Raw genomic sequence first — 8,495 nt, 5'->3', positions numbered from 1 at the left:
GTAATCTAATTGAATGGCTGCAGAGGGTGAATGCAAGCTTCATGAGATCAATGTGTTTTCCTATGCGAAATTGTCCGCTTCACAATGTGGGATCTATTGGAGTGAAATGATGAATTTGATATCTTTACTAGTTGTTCATCCCCAGTGAACGGTAACAAATGTTTCTCCTGGCCCTGATATCATCACACAACTGCAGCAATCGCACTTGAATCAGTGGCTAAATGATTTGCTAATTTGCAAAACTGGAGTTGTTCATTCGACTATTCACTGTCTCAAAAACACTCTGCCGCTCTTTATTACACTTACAAACACATTGCCCCGAATCCGGAATGTGCTCTGAATTCCTGATCTGCTGGAGAAGAAAAATCTTTGAATGCTGGGATGTCTGAACTATTGATATGAATGCATGCCCACCTTCATCTATTGTCCACTTATAAGCATTGTCGATTATACTGCAATTTCCTTTGTTTAACAATGCGTTTTTTTAACAAGGGGTCGTTGTGTAATACAAAGTACTAAAAAGAACAACACAATTCCACAATGGTTCGAAAGAATTGAGGTCTTCATTAAACCATCTTGCAAAGCAAGTTGATTGTCTTCTTAAACATGGTTTTTTCCTAATACCTCTCAAAAAGATGCAGTTTTCTGAGTACTTTGCAGGCAGAAAACACTTGAAAGAATTTCATTCTGTTTGAAATATTTGTTGGCACTATGAATCTACGTTAATGTCTCCAATCGATGAATGCAACTGAGAACATCAGAGTCAACCTCCCAGTACTGTCAGAGGACGGGAAGATAGAATCGTCTCGCACGCTGCTCATGAGCAAATCACAAATTTTCCCAACAACCCAATACGATTGACCTGCTAAACATTTAACGCAACAGGTGACCTGATAAATTTAAAACACAATACGATTTTAATCTCATCAATTTTCCAAAACAATATCCCCTTGAAAATATAGATTCTCTTCAGTTCCTCCATCACTTTTTCTTCCAGGTACTTTAGAAAATATTATTTGTATCATCAATTGTGATGACAGAACCAACCATACAATTTGTTTTTGGTATGCCATATATTTATCCCACATCCTTGTTTTCTCATTTAAGGGATTTGTTTTCAATAATCGTTTCTTTCCTCCCTTCGTTTGACTTCAAGAGCTTTAACAATTCATTATTTAGTTCTTCCTCAAGCTGACTGTCAAGCGAGATTTCGCTCTGCATTAATTTTTTCTTCATCTGGTGCTGACATCTGAACTGCTCTCAGTCTTAATGCCTGCTGCTATTTTCAGCCTCCTCGTCAGCCTCCTTCTTGAGTGCAGTGCTCTGCCCTCATATCCCTAGTTAGCCATGACATGGCCACATTCCCAGCTTTCTTTGTGTCTGACAGGAGTGAGAAGCAGTTGCAGTTCCTGCAGATACTTTTTAAGTACTTGTCATTCCTTAAAATTCTGATCCCTATTTCGTTGTACCCTGCTCACGCTTCATATCAGTGTCATTTCTTCTATTTCGATTTCGGCTCATAATCTCAGTCAGCTCTATCATTCTCCACCTTAATGAAGACTTCTCTCACTGAGAGAGAGAGAGAGAGAGAGAGAGAGAGAGACAAAGACAGAGACAGAGACAGAGACAGAGAAGAAAGATCGCGCGAGTTGACTGATGCTGCTTTAACCTGAGAGTCGTTGTGCCTCAGGCACAGCACAGGATTGAGAATGTGGGTACTTCACTCCTCTCTAGCTCGTGGTTAAAGCAGATATTCGTTACACTCACAACCTAATCTTCCTCATTGTTCTGAAGCCGAGATGAAGTTTGAACTCCTGATATACAGACACGAGAACCTCTTTCAGTACATGTCCCGGAGAACATTACAATGTCGCAGTGTCATCAGAAGTGAGGAAGACCAAATATTCCCACACACTGCGACTCGGCACTTTTCAATTTCACAGAGCCAACGAACCAATCACTGTGGCTTCTCGAAATGGTAAGGAAACAAAATAAATACCTCAGTCTCATGTTGGTTCATGGAGTGACGAAGCACCTTCTCCTTCTTTAAGAGGCTGGGACGTTGACTCTGATGTTCGTAGATACATTGTTTGATTCGACGCATTGAAAGTAATCCTATCACAGATGCCCATGTTGTTGATGCTGAACAAAACTGCCCTTACTGGGAATTGAACCCGTGTCGCAGTGGTAAAAGTGGCAATTCAGAGCCACGACACGACCAGGGACGAGTACAGCGTCAGACACAAGTAGAGTGGCAGCTCTCAAACGCATTGGACGCGTCCTTGGAAGAAACAACTGTTTGACTGTCCTCATTCCTTTTATGCATCCCTTTGCCTTGTATGCCTTAGCATCACAAATACAGACTGAATGCCTCTGAGGGTTGTGTTGATTTCATTGCAATGAGTTTCAGATTTATCCACCATAATGGTGGATAAATTATTTGCTACTTATCTTTTGAAAACTTTCCGCATCATTCATTTAGTCTCCACCCCTTGGTATTTGACCGAGAGGAAACATTTCTTTCAGCCAATCTTGCCTTAACTCTCATTGTTTCCCACATTTCAATATGTTTCCTCGCAATCTCCGCTTCTCCATTGAGTTAGAATAGGGAAACTGATCGTTTTAAAATAAATCGTTGCTGAATACTGCATTGTGTCCTCTTCCTGAGCCTGATGTTCCAGTGATCTCTGGTACATGTCAGTAAAAAATCCGAAATGAACACTGATCGCACAACAGCAGGATATAAATGGATCGACTGATTGTAAGGTCCTAATTGTGAGATTGGGTCACATTCGTACAAGAACATTGACTGCAGCTGCACAGACAGAACAACGGCAATGCCAGTGCTTGATAGCCAAATGTCTCAGTGAAATTGGAGGATGGACCTAAAGCAGGGTTCCTGATCGTGGGATGCGGAGAAATCTCCGAGAATGGGAGGGTTTGAATCCTAATACATAGAAAGCAGAGATGTGAAAAGCCCATCACCTCGACGAATATTTTCATGTTACAAAAGATGGATTCCATCCTGCATTTGTTAGTAATGTCTTACTATGCATAAAACGGTAACAAATGAGAATACTGTAAGTCAAATTGGAAATGACCTTTCTGCTGCCACACCGCAAAGCGCTAACCACTGCACGATACTGGCACCACATGGAATAGCATATGCAAAAAACAGTAAAGATGGTGGCAGAGGATATGTTAGGAATTGGACCACATGAACAGTAGGAATACTTGACAGACAGTGAGTGAGACATGCAAGATCTTGGTGGGGGAATGGTTAACTTCAGTGTCTCCAGAGCCGATGGATATTTCATCACTTAGTTTGTTGAAAGTGAAGATTGAAATACTTCTCCATAAAATGAAAGCATCAGCGAATAGCGCAGGCAATTGCTGGAATGTATTTCTGCAAAAGAAATGCAGTTTACCATCGGCTACTTTACCAATTTCCTAATTCAAGGAAGTGGCCACTGCTGTGGAATATCGCATCGTTCCAGATTTCAGGCGTGATACAAGAAACTGTGTGGTGCAGCTGAGAAAACTAAACTGGAAATGTGGATGGCGATGAGCTAGTGGATATGGGTTCAGTTGTGACGTCAGTGAGTGTGAAGTATTTCTCTGAAAGTAGAGAGTCACTTGAAATGCCAGGGACTTGGAGTTCCAACATTGCGTGGAACAGCTATTGTTGAGGTGGTATACATCGCATGAGGCTGGGAGCTCCAAACTCAACTGCAGCAGTTTCCATTGACACGAAGCAGGGAGCATTGGGACATCAAGCTGGCATTTCCAACTTTTCCTGGAGCAGCTTCCTTTACATCTTCACAGAGAGAAACAGAGGAAACGCAGTTAAGCATTCCTTTTGTTTCAGGAGCAAGACTGGTATGCTTCAAACCCACATGCCTGCTAATCTACAACATTGTTCCAAAGCCGAAATAAGGTTTGAATTTTTAACCTATTGGAGCAGACGTTTCATCCAATTGAATCGTGCAAAACTGAGGCTTCTTTCTTCATTCCCAACACAAAACCACTGCCTCGCAACTGAGTAGAGAGTGTGGTCTTGGAAAAGCCCAGCAGGACAGGCAGCATTCGAGGAGCAGGAGAATCGACGTTTCAGGCAAGAATCTTTCATTTGGAATGAGGTTTGTGAGCTGAGGCGGCATAAAGACAAATCGGAGGAGGCAAAGTATCTGAGAGTGTGAAAGGTGGGTTCAGGTGGAGGTAATGGTGTTAGGTCAAAGTGTAGGGTGGAGTGGATCGGCGAGAAGGAAGATGGACAGATAGGAAAGTTCATGAGAGCAGTGCCAACATGAAACGATCGAACTGGGATAAGATGGCGGAGTTGAAATGAGAAATATATTGATGTCCACATTGATGCCGGTGGTTGAACGGCCCCAATGTGAAAGATGAAGCCTTCTTCCTCCTGGCGTCGGGTGGTAAAAGTATAGCGATGGTGGATGTCCAGTACCTGCATGTACTTGACTGAATGGGAGGGAAAGTTAATGTACTCGGCCACAGGCAGTGATGTCGCTTGGTGTGGGTGTCCCGGAGATGTTCTCTGAAACGCTGTCCAATTAGGCATCCTATCTCTACAATGTAAAGGAGACTTCATTGTGAGCAACGGATAGAGTAAATGTCATGTGTGGATTTGCAAGTAAAGTTCTGATGGATGTGGAAGAATCATTTGAGTATTTGGACAGAATTAAAGCGAAGGTGTGGGTGGATTTTGCATCTCCTATGATGGAATGGGAAGGTGCCTGGAGGGGAGGGTCGTTTGGTGGGTGGCATGGACCTGACAAGGGAGTCACGGAGGGAATTATCTTCACAGAAACGGCTAGTGGTGGGGAACAAAATACATGTCTGCTGGTGGAGTCCGTTTGCATGTGCTTGAAATGCTGGAGGATGATATGATGTCAACGAGATTGGTGGGGTGGAAGGTAATGACCAGGGGTATTCTATCTTTGTCATAGTTGGAGGGGTGGGTCTTGAGTGCGGAGTTGCTGGAAGTGGATGACATGCTCTGGAAGGCAGCATTGGCCACGTTGGTGTAGAAATTGCCTCACCAATGACTCAATTTGTCCTTGACAATTGTCTGAGTCTGAACGAGTCACGTCATGACTGTGGTGAGATGCTTCCCCACGTCTGCACACTTGCACCTTATTAACATCATACGGCTCTTCGACGTCTCTGATCATTCCTTTGGTCTAAACTATCCTCATGTCCTTCCATCCATCCTCTCATATTCCCACTCTCATCTGGTCTCACGCCCTCTGCCGCTATGCATGCCTGTACTTGATGGCTGTAGAGTGTTTTATTGTGACTTATCTGAATGATGTTTTTAGCACCGCCTATTTTCACGACTGTGTGCTGCTGCCTTCGCAGCTTTACCTTTCCACACGAGCTCCCACATGGTGGAAGGGATGAAGTTGCGGATTGTTCACCCAATGATGCAATCCTGAGGTCTTCGAACAAATATGATGCCCGTGGGAGAATTCACAACAGGGGTTGTTCATCCATCACCGCTCAGCTAATTATCAAAGTTTTCGATAGTTTATTCAAATCTTTTCACTGTCTCCGCTCCATCTATCGTTGTAATGTCCTACAGCCCATTCAAGAACAATAAGAGGTGGTCACTAAATGCCAACCCAGTCAGCGAATCCGACATCCAGGATTTTTTTTAAATCATGCTGTCTCAGATGTTTGCATTCCCTCGAACTCCAACCGTTTGAGTATGCTGGATTTTAAATCTTTTTTGTCTATTGCCCGAACTTTCATGTATGAAAGCCATAAAGCAGAATTATCTTCATTAAGGAGATCTCAAAATGCCGTTAGGAAAGGAGTTACTCACCAAGTGATGAAGAAAACTGTGATACGTGTTCAAATCAACGGCAGTAACATTGTATCGTGCCTTTCACCTAATGGAAACTTCAAAGGTTTTCCTCTGACTGGAGTTTAAGCACATCTTGATCGCAGTCGTACAACGAGTTATTGCAAAGCTGACAAAGTGTTATATCAAACAAATAATCAAACGAGTAGGTTTCAAATGGTATTTTACACCACAAATCTCAGTTTGCATCACAAACCTAGGTTGATGGAGCTTGTTCTGCGTTAGGTCATCATTTTTATGTCAGTATAAAAGCGCCACTTTCGCACATGGCTCTGCAGCTCAGTGATTACAGCTGTAACCTTGTTTGCCAGTGGCCATGAGCTCGAGTCCCACTGGGACTTTGCTGTGTTTCGCACATATACTGCAGCAAACATCCGAGCGTGCTTTCTCACTGTTGTTCAGAATTCTTTGTTCAGAATGAAGCCATTTTCTCCAGGGCTAATCTGTTTGAGTTTGCAGTTCCACTTCAATGAACATGAGAATAACACGCAGCTGACGCGAAGAATGCTCCAGTTTGGCAGGAGGAACAACGTGAGACTGTGGAAGCCGGACAGCAGCGTGGAAACAGTGGCAGAGGAAACACACGGGTAACCGGATTAATGATTCTGTTCCTTATGTATCGACTAAACAACTAAGAAATAAACAGGCAGGAGGCAACAAGATCACAGGAAGCCACGCTGCCTCAGAAGGTTTACTTTGAGCATGTATCAATTCTTCATTTTTGGGCCTGTCCTCGAATGGCAGCCTACGGCCTGATTACCCCTTTACTTACGTAAACAGGCTCTGGTTTTAAAGTCTAAAGTGAAGGAAGAAGAAGCCAAATGGTGAAATTACTCATGAAGTCGGTCTCTCTGGAGGCCTTTGTCACTCTCGCCAGGTGTGTCTCTATATTTACCTTTACAGGTGAAAATGGGGTTCAGTTCTCTATCGGGTCATGAACAAATCTAACCGAATCTGACTTCACTCCCATATGTTGTTTCATTTGAGGTTAATGGTTTGCAGGGAAAGTCTCATTGAGATGAACACTTCAGGCGCCAGACTGCGGGCCAAACACAGCAAACTGGAAATGAGAATGTACGGCCGTTTGATGAGTGGAACTGACATCGTGCATTATTCTATGCTGTAAAACCACGTGTGTCACGAACATCTTTTTTTAAAGAAACTTCTTATCGCAGATAAACAAAGCTATTATGTTCACAGAAGATGCATTTGCACCAGCCGTGCAAACTGGTCGATTAGCGTTTATGATTCAGCACTTCCACCATTGTGGTTTGGGTTCATTTCCTAGTCAGGGAATCAGGATTTATTGTTCCTGTTAGGAAAAATAACAGAAGCAGAGCATCTCTGATAGGAATTGCATTTCACTTGCGTTTGCATGTGACTTGCAATTTTGCTGCAGGACCGCACAGTGGCTCATTGGTTAGCGCTACTGCCTGACAGCGCCAGACACCTACTTTGACACCAACTGGGTACACTGTAGGTAAGTTGACTAATTCAGGAGCGAATGGAGAGACATAAGCTAGGCAATTGTTTTGGGAGGACTATTCCCTGTAGGGTCGGTGTGGATTTGTTGCATTAAGTGGCCTTTTTCTGAACTTGTGCAGCACAGAAACAGACCATTCGGTCCAACCCGTCCATGCCGACCAGATATCCCAAAGCAATCTTGTCCCACCTGCCAGCACCTGGCCCATACCCCTCCAAATCCTTCCTATTCATTTACCATTCAATTGCCTGTTAAATGCTGCAATTGCACCAGCTTCCACCACTTCCTCTGGCTGCTCTCTCCATGCACTACCGCACTCTGTGTGAAATGGTTGCCCCTTAGGCCTCTTTTATATCCTACTTCTCGCATCCTCAACCTATGCTCACTAGTTCTGGACTACCCCACCTCAGGGAAAAGACTTTGCCTGTTTACCAACTCATAATTTTCAGAGAAGGGAGAAACGTGAGAAATAACAGTCACTTCCGGTGAGGGATTGATCCATGATGCGACAACCAACCGAGTCACCTGTGACTGAAATAGCTCCATCCTCCCTACACTGGTAATGGCATTATACACCATTAGAGTGGGTTTGCCTGTGTTGAAATGGACACAGCATTCTTTATGAAGACGGACTTTACTGGGATATAAAGACCTGGCAAAACACATGGAGGGATATGCCTGGAACAGAAGACGTCAGGAAGAATGAACAGCGTTTACTTGGAAATAAAAACATTGCAAAGGAATCCACTGAGATCCTGGGGGAGAAAGCCATTAGAAAAGACAAGGCGGGGTTTCATGGGGAGGTGGAGCAGACAAATAGATCGCGTGGCCTGAAACCAGGAAAAAGTGATTTGTGTCCATACGGAAATTTTCCAGATGATGTGAATTTGGTGAGAGTAAACAGGAAGAAAATTTCCTCATACAGATGGCTCTAAAACTGGAGTTTAAAACTTCGAAACCAGTGATGAATGATAAAGAAAGGTTTGGAGCATGGCTTGTTTTTTTTTCATTGTAATGTTTTTGAAATTGGGACTGAGTTCTTTTTTTCAGAGAAAAGTAATTTCAGGCGCGTACAGACACACAAGGAATGAATTTAATGGGGACAGAGGGTCTGCTCTGCAGGGATGG

The sequence above is a fragment of the Hemiscyllium ocellatum genome, unplaced genomic scaffold (assembly GCF_020745735.1).
Source record: "Hemiscyllium ocellatum isolate sHemOce1 unplaced genomic scaffold, sHemOce1.pat.X.cur. scaffold_261_pat_ctg1, whole genome shotgun sequence".
Taxonomy (NCBI): Eukaryota; Metazoa; Chordata; class Chondrichthyes; order Orectolobiformes; family Hemiscylliidae; genus Hemiscyllium; species Hemiscyllium ocellatum.
This window is presented reverse-complemented; position numbering follows the sequence as displayed.